The sequence below is a fragment of the Parasteatoda tepidariorum genome, chromosome 12 (assembly GCF_982258835.1).
Source record: "Parasteatoda tepidariorum strain Cologne lab strain chromosome 12, Ptep-v5.0, whole genome shotgun sequence".
Taxonomy (NCBI): Eukaryota; Metazoa; Arthropoda; class Arachnida; order Araneae; family Theridiidae; genus Parasteatoda; species Parasteatoda tepidariorum.
Genome location: NC_141766.1, coordinates 4,268,378 through 4,291,387, shown reverse-complemented (window position 1 = coordinate 4,291,387; position 23,010 = coordinate 4,268,378). Strand labels below are relative to the sequence as shown.

General features: G+C 28.5%; 1 protein-coding gene and 1 long non-coding RNA gene across 4 annotated transcripts in view; one reads left to right on the top strand and one right to left on the bottom strand.

Moving 5' to 3' along the window:
• The window catches only part of LOC122269199 (uncharacterized), a 206,745-nt gene that overhangs the window by 74,962 nt on the left and 108,773 nt on the right, over nt 1-23,010 (top strand). The window lies entirely within an intron of this gene.
• Nucleotides 1-23,010, bottom strand: part of LOC107453372 (uncharacterized) — a 404,700-nt gene that overhangs the window by 284,947 nt on the left and 96,743 nt on the right. The window lies entirely within an intron of this gene.

Sequence of the window (23,010 nt, the reverse complement as noted above, 5' to 3'; positions counted from 1 at the left end):
AACTGATAACCCGCCAATTTCCAATATTTTCTTTGGCTCCGTTTTGTCCGTCGGATACGTAACTTGTTATATACCATAATTTTACATATAAACCATTATTATGTACATTTTAGCAAAGCTGTGGGGGGAGGGGTTATCAACAATGGGGTTATCAACATTCATCTATGAAAAGGTACCCCAATGTAGAATCGAGGCTTGTATACTAGTGAATTGAAATTGTAATTTTGTAGTGGTAGACACGCTGCAATACTCCCCCACCAGAATTATGACTGTGATAGAATTCGATGAATGGATGACACGGGTTGATTCAGTGCCGTTTTGTGAGAAACCGGGAGAGCTGTATTAAGATCACCGTATTTTTGAGTGCTGATTGTGAGAGCTGTATTAAGTTTACGATCGTGGTCGATCCGGTGCTCGCTTTAGCAGTCGAGTGTATACGTTGTGTGATCGAGACTGAGTAGCAACAGCCCGAGGAGATGGACAATGCCACAGTCATTAGTAGCAAATCACCTATTTAATGTGGACCCTACATCGAAATAGGCGTATTCAAATCGAAGTGGGAGTTTTTGCCAAGGTGGGAGTGTTCACATCACGTCCGAAGGTCACCAATGTGGAGAGAGGAGTATTCGACAATGTCAACCTTCATCTATGAAAAGGTACCCCTACGTAGAACCGAGTTAACATGTCTTATATACTAGTGAATGGGAATTTTAATTTTGTAGTGGTAGACACACTACAAAGTCATATACACGAGCAGTATAAAGGCAATTACAAAAATCGTCCTAAAATATGAGTTCTTAAGTTTCTCAAAAGTGAAGATATATCTATCTATCTATCTATCTATCTATCTATCTATCTATCTATCTATATATATATATATATATATATATATATATATATATATATATATATATATATATACATCCTGACTTTTTCAGATATATTTAAAAAAAATTCCAGGCTAATATCCCGTGAATATGATACTGGATTTGTAAATCTCGTAAATACGAATCGCGATATGTGATTACGGATCGTGAATACTGATTGCTATGTGTAATTTTTAAATAACGTAAATACGGAAATTGATGCTTGATATTAAAATCGCACGAATATCAATAATGATATTTAATTTTAAAAACGCTGATTACAAATCGAGATATTGGATTTTTAAATCACGTGAATTTGAATCGCGATGTTTTGTTTTTAAATCGCGGAGATACGATTCGCGATATAAGCTCAATGTGTATATAGCAAAGCAAAAAAATATAATACGAAAAAACATGTGAAGTAAGAAATCATGCGAACATTAATCATAAATCGCTATGATGATAAATAACTTAACTGAGTTACGTAATTTTTGTTTCGTAGCTACTTGGATGCAAATCGCGATGTCTCCTTTAATTAATTGTTCTAATGCATTTTTATTCATCGAGTTCATCAAGAAAATCCAGCTGTTTAGATAAGAAAAATCAGAATTTTCTTAGAAGAAAGCTGTATTTATATAATTTTCCTTAAAAATGAAACAACTTATTGATGCAGAAACTTCCGTGTTAACGGTATTAAAAAATGAAAATAATAAAAAATTCTGGAATTTCGATCATTTACTTGAACGTAATCACTCCTATTAATTTAAAAAATATATCTGCAAAATTTAAGAATTTCCGTCGATGCATACGTGCACGGCGTGAGTCTATATTATTTAACTGCTCAATTAATTTTTAATCAATAACAGGAATCGATGATCCAAAGTCAATTCATCATTCGATCCGACCTAAATTCTAGCTAGAAACTACCCTTTTTTTTTAGTTTCTTGAGTCACAATATAAAACAATTTGGCTATTCATGTCAAATGGGGTAAACGAAACTAATATTTATAATTTTAAATCTTACATTATTTTTAAAGTTCAGTAAACTATTACGAACTACCCTTTTAAAGTCACTTTCATTTTTTTCTAAGGCTCGAATTACAAGCAAAAATATATTTTGGTATTTTTTTGGTAATTAACAGTCTAATAGTTACAAAAAAAATTCCGTCAGTTTATTAGAATTATTATATGTAGTAAAATATAAAATCCCAAAAGTAAAAATGTTTATTTTTCATTCATAATCAAAAATTTGCCCAATTCATGGAATAGAGTTGCCAGAGCCTCAGAAAGGTTGGACTTCTGCGTGTTGGTTTGACAGAAAACACAGAAGCACCTTTAATTTAGATTTAAAAATTAACTATTCTCAGATCAAAAGGATTGACTCCCCTACTTACCTCGGCGTTACCTTGGATTCCGAACTTCGCTTCGCAAGGCACATCGAAAAAACTGCTAACAAAGCCTTGAGAAAGTTAAACATTCTCAGAAAACGATGTGGAACGACATGGGGTTCAAGACCTACTACACTAAAAAGCACATATTGCACTATGTGCTTGAATATGCTACCCCGATTTGGAATCCTGGCACCGAATCTTCGAGAATGGACTCAGTTCAACACAGAGCATCTAAAATTATTATAGGTGCAACTTCCTCAACCAATAATAATAAGGCTGAACAAGAATGTGGCCTACCTCCCTAGGAGAACAGACGTCACCTTGCCACCATCAAGTTCACCAATAGACTCCGTTGTAACAACATGGATCATATTTCTACAAGAGTTTTCGACAAATGGAAAAGGCTCAACCAAACTTGAAAGATCCTCGACTCTCCAGCTTGATCGTGACATCAGAAGTCGCATCAATATGGAACATTCTACCCTTAATTTTCTTCAAGAACCCCTTTTTCCCAGAAAGCCACCAAAAGAAACAAGGATTAGCTTGAACTTATCGCAACCTTGCACAAAGACTCCAATGATCTTAAACTAAAAAGCCTTGAAACCATTGATAAGTTTTCCCAAGGCGCAATTGCTTACACTGATTGTTCGTCAGACAAATCCCTCAATAAAGGAGGAACAGGCATTCTTCTTCCTGATGGTAGTAATTACCAATTTAAAAGGAATACAGGCCTGATAGCTTCAAATTTCACCAGCGAGCTCTTAGTGATCAAAGAAGCTGTCACTCTCTACCTGAATGGCTCGAATGTCTCAGCCCTCACTGACGGGCTAGTAATCCTTTCTGACTGTAAATCGGCATTAGAAGCAATTATTAAAGGTGACGCGAACATCACTTCTGCCATAAATGTACTGCTTGAGAGTCTGAATTGTAGGGGGAAAATCATGTCATCTTCAGTGAATATCTGCACACATCAACATCGAGGGCAATGAGTGTGCCGACTAATTGGTCAAAGAAGCCCGTGACGACCATCAACCGGGTAACACCATCACACTTGCGGATGCAAATGCAGCGGCCAAAAACAGACTCCTACCTCACACCTTTAAGAAGTCACTCATCACTGACTTCAACTGCCTTAGAACCTTGACATCGATAATAGCAAGATTTAGGATCAATCATTTCAGAGGGATCAAAATTTTCCCGGACAAGACCAGGACATACCTTCCCTGCAGAAACTGCCCGGATATCATATTGGCACCATAACACATTTTCGAGTGCTCCGCACTCACCACACATGTTTTGAAATTGGGATGGGTGCCAATTGAGGATATTCTTAGAGCTGTTCTCTACAGTCAAGAGGAGCCGAAGCTGGTGGCCGCAATAGTTCAGACCTTTGATGTGATTTGAAGATCCATGGACACGAAAACAACAACAACATTCAAAAATTTATCAATAGTTGATTTTGTAAATTGAAGAAATTTCAATGATGAACAGCTGCTTCGTTTAGATCTAAATGACTGCAAATAAGTGTAAATTTGAAAAATTATTGTTTGGAAGTGAGCCGTGTTTCGAAGGTTTTACCTTTAACGCAGAAAAAGACACCGATGTTTCAGGTTGTATTTCATAACCAGAAATTATTAAAATGCTAAATGTAATATTGTTTGTTTATTTTGATATAAATTAATACAAAAAATTTCAAAAGCATGAAAAATGCGTTAAGAAAATTCTGTGCAAAGGATTAAAGAGACCCTATACCACACACCCTTAGCTCCTTCGCAGGCTGATCAAACAGGTCAACCACCCGTTTACTGACCGCTGCCAGTGATGCATAACTTTGGTAAACCTTATCTTATGATCAGTCCGATGTGAGACCGGGGAATCAAGAAGAAAAAAAGGTCTTGAAAAATTCTTTTTTAAAATTATTAAGCCACGTTTATAACGCTATGCTTATTATGGACAATGCTTTCATTAAATATTAGGAGTTTTTTTGTGACATTGATGATTATATTTTAAACATAAGATTTATAAGTTCTGATATGATGTAGGCAATTTGCAGATACCCTATTTAATTTCATGGAAAAGATTTTAATGCAATTTTAGTTAAGTTTCAAAAGTGCTATTAGTAGAAAAAGAGTTTATAGACCAATAGGTATTTGATGCATTTACTAAAATTTGCACATTTTACATTTTTTCACTATTACTGCACCAATTCGTTAGTGGTATTATAACTTCATAAAACAATGCATTTTACAAAAAGGTATTTTAACACGGCCGATTGGAGAAATCGTGGAGATTAAGCAATAGTAAGTTGTAACTATCAGAAAATGTGCGGTGGGTTAACTTATACAATTCGTTTGTTCGGCAAAATGTTAAATGCCATTTGAACTGAATTTTAATCAGACTTAAATCAGGAAACTAAATTTCCTGAAATTTTATAACAGGAAAACGGTTATGGTTTTCTTTAAAAATTCTTATAGCAAATGCAAAGACAGGACAAAAAATTTTCTTCTCAAAGATTCTGGTTTTAGATTAAAATTTCTTCAACAGATTGCTATGTGGATATTAAGAGGATACTATAACACGGGAGAAACCCTCCATGAAAAATTTTTATTCACCTCCGCAAGTATTTTAAAATTTTAAAGTGTAGAAAAATGAGGTAAGAGGGACATAGAATAAACGGTGAAGTTTCAAATTTTTAAAATGCAATCAAATTATGGTAGAATTACGGAGAAGTTATCCTGCATAAATTTTAGCACTTTGATATTTTTAAATTTCTTTTTAGCATTTAAACTTTCTTCACCTAAACTCAAATTTCTCTGAACCTTAAATTTTATAATACCAATAGGGTGAAACAGCAATGAAGAGTTTCTTTCGCTGTTCTCTTAAACCCTTTAATCAAAGAAACACAGCAACATGTCATATCACGTCATGTAATTACTTCTGTTATTTTTATTTTATAACCCTCGTTGAACAGCCGAGCCAATTTTGGGTTTACGACTCCGCAGCCTTGTAATTTTTACCCAATCCGGAAGACAAGGGAACTCCTGGATCAAGTACTGGGAGAAATTTGCCCTCGTGGAGGACTTTTTGAGGAAATTAACCTGCACATGGAGAGAAAAACCACGAAAACATCCCTTGGTTAGAATGACGGCAAGGGGACCCATGATCCGTCTACCACTGAGGATATTTTACAACAGCACTGTGGTCGGTGCAAGCTGGAGGCGGAATTCATATCGACCAGACATCTCTGGGATTCGAAACCGGTTCACGAAGGCTAACGCTTTATCCCCTGAGCTATCAATTACTGTTGATAATGGAAAATTGGATTTTTCAGTCATTAAAATGATTTCAAAAATTTCAATTATTTTTCTTTAGTTTATTTGCGTTTACGATTTACAGTTACTATTACGCGTTTACTATTACTCGGTTACTATTACCACCCGAGGAAAAAATGCGAACTAAAGTCCGAAACTCTAGAAGAAAAAAATTTATGCCCTGTTATATAAACTTAAGTAAGATTCTTTTTTTAACCTTCACTCTTTTCTACAGTAAATTTTTGAAAATTAGCAGCCCATTTGTTGAAATCTATCTGGACATAGATATTTAAATGTAAGATGGGAAAACATGTGTCTTTGTTTATAAAAATATAAATTTTTAAATACTTAAATTTCATTGAAAGTTTTTGTCAAACGAGTGTTAAAAATTCATTCGGTAAAATAATTTTTTCTTTCTTTTTTTAATATTCAATGCGTTCCCTGACTTGGAGCTTTTGGAGCTCTTTCTGGCACTGCCGTTCAAAAACCCGTTGAAAAAGTTATTTCAATCTTCAAAGAATAGTGGAGTCATCTTTTGCTGTTTTAAACAAACGATTTTGAGTTGAATTAAAATGTTTCGAAAACAGACTTTTATTTTCAATACAAAATATTTTCCAACACTTCGTCGAACTTATCAACTAAAAAAAAAAAAACATGAGATTTATAGATTTGAAAATGAGAATCTTCATAAAAGGAACCAATTAGCAGCACGATCAAACAAAGTTCAATAAAAACCATGAATTAAATTTTATTATTCTTAAATATATTATTTTTTCCTATCCCATTTTTTTGACAGAATTATTATTTAAAATATTGGTAAAAACATCATTTTTAAATGAAGAATAATGACACCGCATGGAAACTGGATTGTTCTAAAAGTTGGCAATTAACGATTTCAAAGTTTGAAAGAATTTGGAGTTCTCCCCAAAGGCTCCGTGCGTCATCCATATCTTTTCTACCTTTTTAATTCTGTATCATTTAAAATAGCAATTTATAAAGTAAATGATACACGAAATTTTTTTAAAATATAATGTATGTTTATAGGTTTTTCTTGAAAAAAATCGAAATTAGATTTTAAATATGAACTGAAATTATTATTAAACGGTGTCTGTAACACAGGCTGTTCCATAAATACTACCACAATCTTAATAAAAACTAAAAACTTCCAAAAGTTTAAAGATGATGCTTAAAAATAGCACTAACTATTCTTTAGCGATTAAACAGGATTTGATGTATTCATTCCTGTTTGATGTTTTCCTCATTAATAATTCGCAAAATTTCAATATTTTTCCTCACTGAAAGATGAATTTGCAACCCTAAATGTGTGTAAATTTTTCAAATAATTTGGTCAAATATTCTAAAAATATTAAGAGTAGTAAATATATAAAGAGCAGTTTCTACGGAGCACCTTATATACTTATCAAAAAATATTTTTCACCTTCTTAAATAAGTGTTTTTTTTTCTGAATTAATGCATGGAATTTAAAAACAATTTTTTGTGTCAGAACTGTTTCATGACAACAATAATTTACTAGCTGTGAAAATGTTGAAAACTAATTGAGTATATTTGTACAGATGTTTGTTAACCATGGTTATTAAGGGTTGTTTTACCACGTTTAAACGATTATTAGAAACGATTATTGAAAGACGATTATTAGAAAGAAAAATCAACCTGCTATCAAACAGGTTTTATACACCTATTCTTCATTGTGATTTCTATAGTATTTCTGTTTTTTCTTGTTATGTTGCAATCCATAATGTGTAAACTTTTTAAAAAGTTTTCTAAATAAAAAATAATAATATTTATTTTATTTTTTTAATTTCCAATACCCACCTGTGATAACATTTCGTCAATTCAGAGCAGATTTGATGGCCTCTCTTTCAGGGGCACCGTATTAGGTGGGTCAGCCTACCTTGCTCCCACAGTAAGGACAGACGGTACAGAGAATGAAAGAACACTCATACCTTACCCGGGATTTGAACCCAGAACCTTTCAAAAATAATATTATTAAAGGTAGTTTTTACGGGATGCCTTAAAAAGTGTGTGTTAATATTTACTTCTCAGAAAATGGGAGCAGTTATTTAATTACGATTTTTCGTATGATATGTGCCATGATTTTCTCTCCACATCTTTAACATTAAATAATCAGTTGTGTTGCATTTGGGTTTTTTAGTTCAATCACCAAGTTGTAAAGCTGCTGTCATCGCAATCTTTCAAATGGGAGGATTCTTATAAACAAATTTTATTTATTTATTTTATACCAGATAATACGCAAAAGGTGAATATAACTGGTAATAGTAATTAGCAGATTTTCATAGATGTAGATTTTTTTTTTTTTTTTTTTAAAGAAAAAAATATTTACAAACAAAAATAAACATTTTTAAGATAAATTTAACTATTCTTAAAAATGTTACTTCTCTCTAATTCATAAAAGCTTTATAATTGCAACGAATACTATTAATATGTTTAACAATTAACCCTTATTTTTATTAACCAGAATTTTTATTAAACATAATTTTCATACTTTTAATTATTCTGTATTTATTTGGTCAAAATTAGGGAAAAATATGATATTTAGTTATTGAATATGGTTATGAAATGCAGTATGAACCACCAGTGCATTTTACTGCATTTAAAGTAAAATCTTCCAAACACGGCTCACTGCCAAACACTAATTTTTGCACTTATTTAGATCTAAGAGAAATAGTTATTCGTCATTAAATTTTCCTTCATTTACAAAATAAACTACAGATCTATTTTTGAATATGAATGTAAAAAAATTTCAAACTTCTTTTTTTGGATTTCATGTTTTAATACAAATACAATTCCAATAATCTAACAGCATTTTTTAGTAACTATTAGAATGTTTTTTTTTTATAATTAAAAAAAACACCAAAATATATTTTTGTCAGGAAAGAAAATATATAAAAAGGACACCGGTGTCCTATCTGCTTAAAATGGTTAAATAGATATTCTGATATTCAAATACTTGCATTAGAATAAAATAAGATCACGCGTAACAATTAAATTAAATTATCTATGCTAAATTCATTCCAGTATATTTTAAGAGTAGCACTCAGTCATGTTGTTTTAAATATGATTTGAAATTTCTATCAATAAATATGACTGCAAAAACTTTGTTGAATTTAAAAATAAAGAGAATTTTTACAAGGCAATTAAAAAATGATTAAGCTTTATTACGTAGGAAAAACATGGAAATCAAAAGACTGAGGAGCAGACATTTTCGCAATAATTGAAGTTGGAGTCGAAAAAACTTACACGACTCCAGTAAGTTCTTTAGATTAAGTAAAGATAAATGATTTTTCATCTGTTGTAAATTATTTAGACAAACATTTATTTTTACGAAAACAAAAATATGACTCAAATATTATGACAAATATTTGAATTATAACTTATGACAAACTTAATTCATCACCTTTGTACATTTTTGAGCTTATGATTGATTTATTGATTTGATTGAATTGCTATATTGATTAGTACGTTATCCTTTCATTTATTAGTTTCAAAACCAAATTTGTTTAATTAAGATGAAAACATAATTAAATGGCTGTGCAAATTATTGTAGTGTACTATTCGTAATAGTTTCCTAGTTCATAAATATTCATTAAATACTCTGTTTGTCATAAAATGTTTGCATATGTGTGTGTGAGATATTGAAATCTTTAAGTATAATGGCCTTGCCCTATTTCAATATTTCGTACAAATGTTTTTAAATTTATTCCTCCATTTGTGAAAATTTTAAACGAGTATAAGTCAAGCTGTCAGAAAAGTCCAGAGTTGAATTACCGATTTAATAGCTATTTGATTTAAAAATTATAACATCTTGGATTTTAGGTTACATTGTTGATTTGCGCAATTAATTACTATATTGATAAATAAATAACTAATAAGTTTAAGTTATGCTTTGATTCATAAGTTTCAAAACCACATTTGTTTAATAAGGATGAAAACATAATTGAATGGCTGTGTAAATTATTGTAGTGTATCTCTTGTAATAGTTTCCTAGATCATGAATATTCATGGAATATTTTTTTTGTCATAAAATATTTGTATATGTGCTTGTGAGATATTGAAATCGTTTCGTATAATGGTTTTGTCCCTTTTCAATATTTTGTACAAGTGCATTTTTTAAAATTAATTCCACCATTTTTAAAAAGTTTTAACAAGTGTAAGTCTAGTTGTGAAGTTTACAAGTATAATCTGTATAAGTCTGAAAACGGGCAACTGTATTTAATTTAACTACCTATCAGAAACTATTGATTGTTTTGACATATTTTTGTCAGAAAGAATAGAAACTACAAATTACTAAGAAGAAGACTAAAAAACGAGTGATTTAGAGATTCAAAATGAAACCATTTAAAAAGTAGTTCAGGTTTATCATTATCAGTAAATAAATATTTGATATTTTTTTAAACAAAGTTATTGACGGTATCATTTTTTCACATCGATATTTAACCATTGTATAGATATCAACAACTCCGTAATTTCAGTGGTTCAAATTATCCTCGAACAGAAAAACTTGAACCAGTTTGTATACTCTTGCCTATATCATTCATAAAATAGTTCAGATAATAATTTAAGCAAATAAAAAATAATAAGAAGAATAATGTAAAATAATGCTATTCATTATAAGCTATCAACGTAAGGATTTAATTCAGCTAAAAATAGTAATAATATAAGTTATTTTTGTGAAAAGCAGGTGAAACCTCCAATGTTTCCCTATAGAAGTATTTTATTTCACTGGGGAACAAATTGTTTGTTCAATTTATACAAATATTTGATCTTGCTTAATACGGGGTCTGAAATTGCCTTTGCTCCTTAAGCTACAGTTTTTTCTTTTCTTCTTCCCCCTTTTTTTTGGTCGAAATATATGTTTAAAAACGTTATATACAATAGAAGGGTCGAGTAAATGTTACGACAAACTTCTAGGGGAGTTAAAGCACATCATCAGAATCAAAATTGCATAGGAACCCATGTTCAGAAATGCCGTCGTACGCGGTTAGGGGTTTTTCAACAAGAGCTTATATATATACTCAAGTTATGACTCTAAGGGTGGTGTGAGAGATTGAAATAATTTTAATATTTCTGCCTTTTAAGCTGAATTGCCCCGAACTTATACAAGCGATGGTTAGTACCTCCATGAGAGTAAATACACTGGAAACAATTAGAACGTGAAAAAAACTGGTTTATATGTTGTTAAAAACTAATTAATGTGTTATGATCGGAGGAGAGGTGGTAGAATTAGAATATTTAAACACAATTGTGCTGTGCTTGGTTTCGATTAAACTTCATATGTTGTGCAAGATAATTTTGAAAGGTGATCAAGCTGGTCGCCAAAGGTAGCTAGTTCTGTATAATTATCCTTTGAAAAATTATTGGACAATGTCATCTATTAAAATTTAACTTCTACAAATTGATTTTTTTTTATTTGACCAATCGGAATGTTTAAAATCAGAACTGGAAAACAAGATTATAAACCATAATTTAAATTGTAAAAATAAATTTTTGAAAAAATAAAACACATATATAATTACTCAATTTAAATAGATAATACTTTTTATTTTATCTTAATTTGTTCGTTCATTAAAAAAAAACTAATAATTGTAGAAATTTTATAACGTCATTTCTTGTATACTTAAATTCAAATAAATTATTCTTAAACATAAAGATCAATTTATTCTAGTGCTGCCATCTAGTAGTATCTTTGGTATTCAACTATACAACATTGATAATGAAAAATAACTCGTACAAAAAAGAAAAAAAAAATACTTCATTAAAATTAGTTAGCAATTCTGATGTGCGATTAACATGAATACATTTTAGTACTTATATTTTACGTTTATTTGAAAATTATTTGGAGTCAATGAACTCTTGAAAGTTTTCCTTGGTCTACTGTTATGATAACAAGTGAAAAGTTAACCTATAAACTCTAATAAATAGGAAAAAAGGAATTTCTTAAATTTAATATATTTAATTAAAATAGTGAAAAGTTAACAAGAAAAAAGAAAACAAAAAGTAGTATATTTTGATAAAGGATTTTTAATGAAGATGATTTTCAACTAACAGAAGGAGAAATAGATTCTAATGCAAAATGAAGAAAATAAATAACGCTCAATTTTGAAATTTAGAGCTTTTAAAGAGTAATTTAAAAGCACAATTATGAAAACGCATTTTAAAAGTAACATTTGTTTCAGAAATATAATTAATTTTAATTTTATGTATATAAATATAAATATTATTTAGTTTCTTCTTACATATTAGTTTCTTTGATTATACAATACATAGTTTCTACTTCAGTGAGTCATAAATCAACTTTAACTGTATAAAAATTTTTGAGCTGAAATTATACAAATGCGGATTACCTAACAGTTTTTTACTACACTAGGAGGCTCCCCCTCCCCCTGCAATAAAGCCAATATTTTTCACAAAAAAAAAAATCATTGGTAATAAAATATATAATTATTTTAATTTCATGTAAGAACATTTTGTTCAGATGTTAATCATAATGAAAAGAACGAGCAGCTGGATTTAAAATTTAATCAACTATACTTGGGGAAAAAAGTTTAATCTTAGGAACACAAACTGTGCAACACAATCAAAAACAATAAAATAGAGATAATTTTAGTTTTTAACAATGTATTGCGATAACCTAATATCATATAACAATTCAAATTGGAATGAATCTTGAATCTGATATTTTTCAAAATTTGATTATAAATGTTAATATTTATATATGGCAGCATTCAATCTCTCATTCTTTTTCATTATTATATTATTTATTTATTTTTGTGTGACTTTTGGCATCAAGTCAAGCGCGAGCTATGAATTTTTAAAATCAAGGTCTCGAGAGAGAGAAATATATTTCTCTATAACAATAATCATTAATTGAAGCAAAATATTTGAGGAGAAATATATTTATTCGAATTTAAAGTCTTCAAAATAATCAAATTTATTTTTTGTATAATTCTTTAGTTACACTTATTAATATCTTACAGGCAGCAGTGTAGTTTATTGACATTTGCTCGAGAAAAAAAAAAAAAGAAATTCACCAAATCTTGAATGCCAGGAAAATGACATATTAGCTTAGAAGTTTAAAAAATAGTCATTTTAAGTTAATAGTAAGTAACTCAACTTAGGCCTTTATGTTAGATGGACCATAAATTGCTTAAATTAATTCTTTTTATCCACTGCAGGAAGAATCAGAAACTTTTTTGTTGCGGATATGTACGGAATAAAATTGTACATAATAATCAATCATTAGATAAATTAATAACTTTGATTACACTCAAGCATATTACAATCATACATAAACTTGGTATTAGGTTAATATTTCCCTCCTTACTCCTTTCCCTCCTTACAGTATTAGCAGTTAAAAAAAATTCTTGCAACATTTCAACGTTCTGGCATTCATAAGTCAGGAAAATGACAGCCAGAATAATGACAAATTCGCCATTTTATAGCCAATAACTTTACTTTAATTTAATATTTTGGCCTAAGACGTTTATATTCTGCAGAAAACAGCAGGATTTCTTAAAATAACTCAGATAAATCTATGTAGTTTATGTTATTAATGATTTCACGAAGCCAGGAAAATGACAACACAAAAACCTACTCACCTTGAAAAATTTTTGAAATAGATTTTGAACCAGAAAATTGGTTCTTTATTCGTGCAACCAAACATGTTCATATAGGAGGGCATCTAATCAATCTATTAACATAAGATATTGATTGCTGGCTCTATCTATTTTGGTTATAAACCACTAAATAAAAGTAGCCAGGAAAATGACAGTTTTTCTTGGGACAAACAAATTATTCACAGAAAAAAATTATTTTAAACGAAGTTTTTGTAAATAATACCCTCTGCGTACATTCTGGAAATGCTTACACCGGTTGAGATAAAAAAAAATTAGATATCGAAAAATTTATGGGAAGTTTTGAAGCTAGTTATTATTGGAAACATTGTTTAGCACATACCAGGAAAATGACATTTTGAAGTTCAATTAAATTTTTTAACTATACGAAACGTTAAATGCTAGTGCAAAGTCATTTTGAAATGCTAATATCAATGCTATTTAATTTTTTTTAAAAAAAAGTTCTTTTAGTATTATAGTATTAGATCTTGGAGCAAAGGACAGTGAATTGTCATATTTCGTGAGAATCACCCATACATATACCATATATATACCGTAAACCGGAGCGAGTCTACCCATTTTTTCAGTTTGTCAACTTTCAAGTGGTCAAACTTTTGTAAATATTAAAGAAAAAAGGCTTTTAATAGGTGTTTCGGAATCGCTATTTATCCCTCTTTAAAGCTGTGAAATCGATTTTAGAAAATATTAACAGTTAGGCCGTTACTGTATATTTTTATAGAACTGCTGACAAATCTCTCGTATGGGGCGAGTCTACCCATTCTACTAAAATGAATGTTAACATTGTAAATAATCAAATTTTACTATTAAATTGTTATTTTAGTTACTATATAGGATATTTATGAAGTAAAATTCATAACTTTATTATATATTCCACTTTTTTATTCATAAAATAACACAAATTAAGTATTTGATCGATTATCACATTTTGATCACAGTTTTGTTTTTATAATCATTAACATTATAAAATAACATTTTTTTCTGATTATTGTTGATAAAAATAAATTAAAATTAATATAAATTTACAATTAAATAATTAATAAATAATAATAATTAAAGATTATTAACAAAATCGAAATTCAAACATTGGGAATCATGCAAAATCCTTTTCCCATTCTTTTGGGAGGTAATAATAATTTATAAATAATAATTTATTTAACTAGCATTAAATAAAAAAAGTTAATTTTGTAATATAAAAATTGAAAAAATAGGTAAAATAAACATATTTTATATTTACATTTACATTTAACCTATAAATTTTCTTATTAATGATAAATTTATCAATGCAGAATTAAAATAATATGCTCAAATTCATTTAAAATGACTTACTTTTAATATAAACAAAGTTCTAAATTATATTATTATGCTTTATTAAAACTAAATACGAATGGGTAGACTTGCCCCGCGAATTCTGGCTTTTTGTTTACAACAGCAAAACTTACATTCTCTTTGTTTTTTTCCATATAAAATTAATGTAATCTTAGTCTTAGATAAGTTTATCACTTAACCAAAGTGAAAATAGTAATAATAATAATATACTTACGGAGCATCAACTAAAAGTTTGCTGATTTTCAATACAAATCTCTCAAAAGACGTTTGAACAAGGCGGTTAAAAAGACACCAAATAAATAAAAACGGATCAAACTACTACAGCGCCATCTTCTTTAGAGTCTGAACTAAGTCCTCCGTCGGTAAAAATTTTTTTATTTGCAATTTAAAATAGTGAAAATTAAATAAAACTAAAATGGGTAGACTCGCCCCGGTTTACGCTATATATATATATATATATATGCGCTTCAAATTAGAAGTACTACAATATCTTCTGATTTAATTAATTTTTAAATCTTAATTTATAATTTTTTATGACTTCATAAATTGCTTTTAAATAATTCAATATTATTTTTCATCTTCTTATTTTGATTATAAGTTTCCATAATATCTTTTTAAATAATTCATTATTATTTTTTGTCTTCTTATTTAGATTATAAATTTCGATAATATCTTGTATATTCTTTCTGATTAATACATTAAGTTTATCCCTCTCGTCTCGTCGATCTCGATTGAATAAGTAGTGCTAAAAAGAACCAGGTGATCCTTAATATTAAGATAGAATTGTTTGTGTGATCAAAAACACTTTTGTGTGAACACCGTAAATTATTTAATTACTAAAAATGCAAATGTGAAACGGATTAACATCGTCAGCTTCATTTTGATGATCTCTGCTCTCAGTATAAGACCAGGTACTACTACCTGCAGTGAATTTGCAGCTATTTTACTGACTAAGAGTCCACTTTTATTTGCATTCTCCTATTTTTTGAAGTCAGTGAAGATTCAAGACAAGTTATATAATGAAGAACTTTTATCAGTGTCCAAACACCACTGATGAAGGTCTTGTGTTTGAACATGGTATTTTTGTTGCATTTACAATAGTGACCACTTTGTAAAACACGTGGCAATTTTTAACAAAATTGAACATTTTAAACAATTAAAAAAACTGTTGATATTAATATGAAACCTTTGAGAGATTTCTTAAATTATGGTTAAAACTTCAAGGTTCATTTCTAAAAGTAAGATTTTAAGAATCAAGCAGAAAATAAAGTTACTTTCAAAATATTTCAACGAGAAAAGTGGAGATAGAGTGGCCACTGATCGTCAATTTATTAATCGCCAATTGTTACATTTAGTCACCCTGAGGGCAGTTTCAACCATTAATTTTACCCTATATTGGGCCCCATCAGTTAAGCTAATTTTAAATATAAAAAAGTTCTCTTCTATTAGCATGGTAGTTTTAAAAATGCATCGTAGTTACATTGTAAAATAGCTTTGCACTTTTTATTTCAATGCAATAAAATATTCTCAGTTCTGCTAAATAAATAAATAAAAAGTGACTGCCTTTTTATACATTATTATAATTTCACTATATCTACGCTATATGAATTGTTAAGCAGGAAATCTGTGGTGAAAAGAATTCATAAATGTAAATAAATAAATAAATTGAAATTTAACTACAGAAAGTATAATTTATTTACTTACATATTTATTTTATTTTAATTTAATTCGTCCCTTTTGTTAAAAAAGAATAAACGATGTTAATAAGTACACAATACACAGGCGTGATCTTTTATTTATTACTTAGGGGGTGATTAAAGGTAGTGTCAGTCTCACACCTCCCCCCGAAAAAAATTGTAAGAAAATTTTTAAGGTAGGACCAACACTTGTACAATAACACACAAACGTTCACATATATATTTGTATTATAAGTTATAGAATATCATTAAAAATTTTGAACTTTAAAAATCATGGAACAACGTAAACTGGAATTTCTAAATAATTATCTAAATTTATTCATAATTACTATTATGTAAAACATTACAAAAGCATACACCTTTCAGGAGGAATGAGTGTTTTAAACTCTTCAATAACATTTTTATTGTTCATATTTATCACCATTTCTTGCTAAATAAAAGGGAGCATTAAATGCTCCAATCGATCATGGGTCATTGTTGAGTTTGAATTTTAGAAATGCTCCCCTCACATGAAGCACTGGTATTGTTAAAAAATGTTTCAAAGAATTAGAAAACAAAAGAACCATTCGACAGAAATATATGTTTTCCCATTGCTAAGTATGAACATGTGTTTACTTATCATACAGAATGTAAAACAAACTCTATTTCATTTTGCTTCAGAAGGCTCTCTTCCTACATTTTAAACACAAAGGGTTTGCAAAAACCACTGGATATTTCTGCTTTTTGTAGTTTAAAATGAACAATAATTTCAATATATATCAAGGAATTCATTTGAGAGTGGTTGTGCAGCCTCTGCGTTTACACCTATGGTTGTAAAATCTATTTTGTATTCCGTTTCCTTAAAAAAAAAAAAATTGAGACTTTTACCGTCTTTGTGGTAATTAAAAGAGGTTTGTTCAATCCTGTATAAATTTCTGTTTAGAAATCTATAAAATAAACGTAATAATTTATTTCTCTAAGTTTCAAGGTTGCTTTAAATACTTTTTTAACATTTTGCAGAAAACTATATGAAAATTTTCATAGATACTAGCATGCAAATTTGCATGCATTTCAGCTGAGAAGTTAATTAAATAAATGTGTTATGATCTTCATATAAGTTATGGGGATATAATGAATAACCAAAGAGGAGAAAATAAGAGGCCCCGCTACCTTTAAAAACATATATAAAAATTAAAACGGCTTCTACTAATGATGCTGCTATCTAGTGACAATGATAAAGATAAAAAATTTTCCTTATTCCTTTCAAGAATAAAATGTGCCAAGTTGTTTTTTATGCAATTCATGAGTCATTAAAATAGTTTATACCTTTTTTCATGAAAGTAGGGAGAAAAAGGGAGCCCACTTTATAAAAAAAGAAAATTTTGTAGAATAGTAAGTCGTTATCTTTTATTTCAGTGAGTTAAAAACTTTATAAAACTATAGTAACTGGTGCTGCCATCTAGTGATTCTTTTAAAAAAGTAAATGCTAATTACTTTTATTACAACAAATTTAACTTATTTTGGTATTTTTAGAAAATGCACGCTCTTAAAAATGTACATCCAAGAATATTAAGCTCAAACATTATTTAATTATGTTTCAAATGAAGAAATTAAGTAGTGCAAGTCTTTAATTGCTATGATAAGAATGAGAAAATGTTGCAAAAACTGTAGTAGCACTAGTAGTAGGAGAAGCTGAAATAACCCAGATAGTAGAAGTGATGTATTGCTTTTTTTTTTAGCTGTTTTTGGCTGGAGTGGTTTATCTTCTATAATATGCCCAAAGAGAAATGCAGAAAAAAGCACCTTTTTCAGTTTGAAAACGTATTAAGTTTAAAATGATAAGACTGACATGTAATGGTGCTGCCATCTACTGAGATATATAGGACATAAAAGTTTCCCGTTTTTCCTTTGAAGAGTGTCGTAAATAAAATTTACTTTTCGTATAACTCAGACGTTATTACAATATTTTTACTTTTTTAATTTAAAGAAACAAAAGAAAATATTTTTTTTTTCAAAATAGAAAAAGTAAAAAAATCCTTTATGAAGACAAACCAAATGAAAGAAGACAAACCAAAATCGAACCGAACCAAATTATTTAACTACTTAAGAACTTTGCCAGCAACATATGAAACTATAATTACCATTTATTATATGAATGCTTATTATATAACTATCTATTATAAATAAATAATTATTATAAATAAATAAATTTTTATTAATAATATATGTAGTTTCATCTGACATCTAAATAGGCTATAATGTTTTTTTTTTATCTAACCACCTTCAACAGTGATTATTTTTTCCTTATTCCTCATTTCACTTATAAATAAAAGCATATTTGCATACAGAATTGCAGTATGTAAGCTGAATTATAATTAATGAGTATGCGAAATTGCCAATTTTAGCACTCGTGCTGCTATATAGTAATGGCTATATATAAAATAAATTTGGAGAAAGTATATGATAAATTTGTATAAAATGCGACTGGCATGTAAAATTTTTCGAAATTTTTTTTGAGAAGATTAAGTTAGTTTTTCGTTAATTTAAAATTGTACATTAATCCTTTGTGATGATCAAACAGAAGTTATCGTTAAAATTTAAAGAGAATAATTTACTAACTTAATACATGTTTTGCAATACTGTAATAAATAATCATCATAATACTTGTTACTAATTTTTTTTTCCGAAGTATCATTTGTTTAGAGCAGGGAAAACACTTTATTTCCATTTAAAAGAAATTTTGTTTTAATTTAAAATAATAATTAATTCTAAATTATTTTAGAGTTCACATATTAACTTTATTACTATGCTAAATAATCAAAACTAAACAAATTAATGATGTAAAAATAAAGATTTACTTCATATATATGTGTTTATGAGTAAAAATTATTTTTAGTTTTTTATAATTGTATATATACGTAATTTTCAAGTAAAATTAAAATAATTTTAAATATGAAGAACTGAAAACAATTTCAATTTCAAAAAATTAGTAAGCCTAAAAATTACTTAAAATTAATTAAATAGTAAAAATTTCTACTCATTACAATACAATTTAATATATTTTTCGATTGATTAGAATAGATTTGTACCAAAATTTAAAATTTATTTAATCAAAAAATTTCAGTAAAGCTTTACTTCTAAATTTTTTATAACGATAAGAAAATTAGAATAAAATTTTTTTCTCATTAAATTAAAAATAAGAAGCTACAATTGATTATGCGAAGTTAAAATTTTCATAGGTACTAAATTATAAACGTATAAAACTTTTTAATTCGAAAAGATTTTTTGAATATTTTTTCATTAAAATTTAAATTCAAAGTATATAGTAGAGTAATATAAGTGTTTAGTAGTTGATATATAAGTTTATAATGCTTTAAACTTTTTATTATAATGTGCAAAATAAATGATCCCGTGTCACCGACACAGACCTCTAGACTTGAATTTAATTAAATTTAGATTTCTGAAAAAAATAAATCTTTAAAATGTAATTTAAGAAAAGGCATACTGTTGATAGAATACATCTTAAAATAATCAACTAGAATATTATTTACTTACTACTTAATGGAAGAAATTTAAAAGAGTGCGAAACGCTGCTTGCCATGTTAAGAATAGGAAAAGTCCGCGAAAACCACCAGTGGAGGAGCATAGTAATTTCACGTCCCTTATCGGAAAGTGATTTGTCTTGTATAAATATGTATCTGTGAATAATATTCTTCTAAGACAAATTGAATTTTTGATTTAATACTGGCGCCATCTATATATGATAATCAAAGATAACTACAAAATGCACTTTGTTTCTTTTTGCAATTTATTCTGATTATCAAACCTAAAAATAATAAATGTTTTCAAAAAAATAATTTCTAAAATTATGAAATATTATGATGTAATTCAAATTCAACTTTTACGATGAAAATCAAGGTTCGAATGTGCAATTGTTAGATTTTGACTTTTTCCTTTGCATGTCAGCTCATCCTTTGCATGTCAGTCCTGAATTAGGAATGATAATAAATAAATAAATATCGCAGGGGAGCAGAATATAAAATTTATAGAAAATATTATAAAAATTTAAAACTTAGAAATCTCTTTACATCTTTTAAAAATTAATGACACTGTAACCAACATAATTCTGAGTAATTTAAAATGTTATAAAAGTAATTACAAAAAAAGGTTTTTAGGTGAATTAATTTAATTTTTACGTTAAAAAAATTGGAAACTGATCTAATACATACATTTATTTGTTCGATAAGGTGTAGAGTCAATAGAAAGAATATTTATTGAGTTTCGTTTTGTGTATTCTTTAACTTTGACGATAGCATAAGTAAAATAAGTATGTTCTTAAACCAGAGCTATTTGGGGGGAGTACTTAAAAGTTAGTTTAAAATGTCATGAAAATTATTTAGACAAATATTTATAATCAAGTGATATTTCTTAAAAGAATATTATAACAATTATTAAAATCGTAACTCATCACAAACCGTAATTACCATGTTTGAACGCTTATGATCCGAAATTTAATAAGACTATTTAAAAAGGAACTCAGGCATGTGTTTTTAATATCGATAAGCATTTTTTCAAAGAATTAAATAGCCGAACGAAATATCATTAATACTAAACGAATTTAAAAGTACATCTACATTAAATGTTTTTTTTTTTTTAAATTAAATTATACCTTTTGACATCGATATATTTTAAATTTAAAACTAATTTGGTGTCATTGTAAACAAAGTCTTGTTTAATTTCTATGTTTAAAAAAATTTCATTTTTGTCACTTTTTGTTTTTGGACATCATCTTTTATAAAGATGTTTTCAAACATCTTTATAAAAATGTTGTAAATTTTGATAGAAATTGCAGTTTTTTATGACTTACGATTTATTCAATTCAACTAACAAGACAAAATGTTCATATGCGAAGATTTTTTTATTTTATTTTATAACCGTCGTTGAACAGCCGACCCAATTTCATGGGTTTACGACTACTAACGTTCAACTCCGTAGCCTTGTAATTTTGAACCAATCCAGAAGACAAGGAAACTCCTGGATCAGTACCCCCAGAGGTATTGATTTGTTATGGGAACATGGAGGACTTTGAGACTCGACAGATTTAACGTGCATCAGTCACCATTTACTACACGGGGAGTCTTCGGCCGGCGAGGATCGAACCCACGACCTCTTGGATATGGGCCCAGCGCCCTACCGACCAGGCTATCCCGGCCTGTCATATGCGAAGATTAAATTTATAGTAAATATAGGAGTATTTATTAGTATAATATAGATATAATAAGTTTAGATATAATACAAGGTATCCTAAATTAGACGCACAATTTTCTAAAACGTTTAACAAAACAATTCTTACAGCAAATTCATGAGACAGGGCATCAATTTTCCCACTCTCTATGTTCCTGGTTTTAATTCAAAACTCTTCGACAGATGGCACTACGAACTTCTTTTGACAGAAGCAAAAATTCTCAATTGTAACAAAAATCGTAAATATCGTAGGAAAAATCGAAAGTTGTAATTTTAGGTAACTTTGCACTTTAGGTGGTCTTTTATGCTTTTAGTCAACGGTTAGAATAATTTAAAGGAAATAATAATTTTATTTTTCAGTATGTTATAAGGAATTTGGGATATTTCCGTATCGTGATCTGTCATGCCGACTACTATAGCGAAGGAGGCGAATAGATTTTAAACTTGCAATTTAAAAATTAAAAAAAAAAAAAAAAAAAAAAAAAAAAAAAACATATTGTGGTTTTTTTCGGCTATGAGTTATATTCCTCGAGTTGGTCTCGAGTCTTTTTGCACTCATTTATTAAAAACAAAAATTACATTTTGAGAATTACTAAGGGAAATTCTATGTATAATAGAAGCGAAAATTCCACCTATCATCTGAAATAGTAAGAACTCTTCAGAAAAATGTAAAAACTTCTAAATGTTATGCAAAAAATATATTGCAAAAATTTTGAATTGTAAATTAAAATATATTCACCACCATACAGAAATAAAATAATGTTAAACAGGGGAATTTTGAAGACTTTTATAACGAAATAAATCATCCGGTACTTTGAAATAAAGATAGTTGTAAATTTTTTTTACTGTTTGTTATCATTCATTTCTTTTATGAAAATTGCCTTTTTATAATCGGTTGCCATAGTAATGAGAAAAAAAAGACTTATACGGGAAGGAAAGGGGATATTATTGTGATAAGCGAAGAATAAAATGTCACTTTCAATGCAGAAGGAGTTCTAAAAGCTTTTTTTTTTAACATCCTAGCATGGAAAATTTAATCATAAACCCATTCAGTTTCATAAAATAACATATATATATGTATATTGTGCGATGAAGTCTATGTAAAGAACTCCCCTTGCTACAAACTCTAGGGTGAAGCACATTTGAGGGACAAAATAATAAGTGAAGATAGATTGGTAGGATTAGCTTCATTATCTGTGTATCATGATGCCATAAATATGTCACTCCCGACGAGATTCTTAACAAAATGGCTTCGTCTAACAGAAAGATTTTATTCTAACTTTATTTTAATTTTCAAATTTTTTTCATCAATCAAATTTCTGCTTTAATGCTAAATATCTTCAAAATCATAAATTGTGTCATTATAATAAAAGTTATTGTAATTATTCATGTTTAAATTGTATTTTGTTTATGTTTTAAAATCTCCATGTTAGTTAGCTAAAATTCCTACCCCCCATAAAGTAATTAAATAAATAAATTAAATCCTGGCAACGCCAGCCCCGCTTAGGGGAGACTCGTTTTTT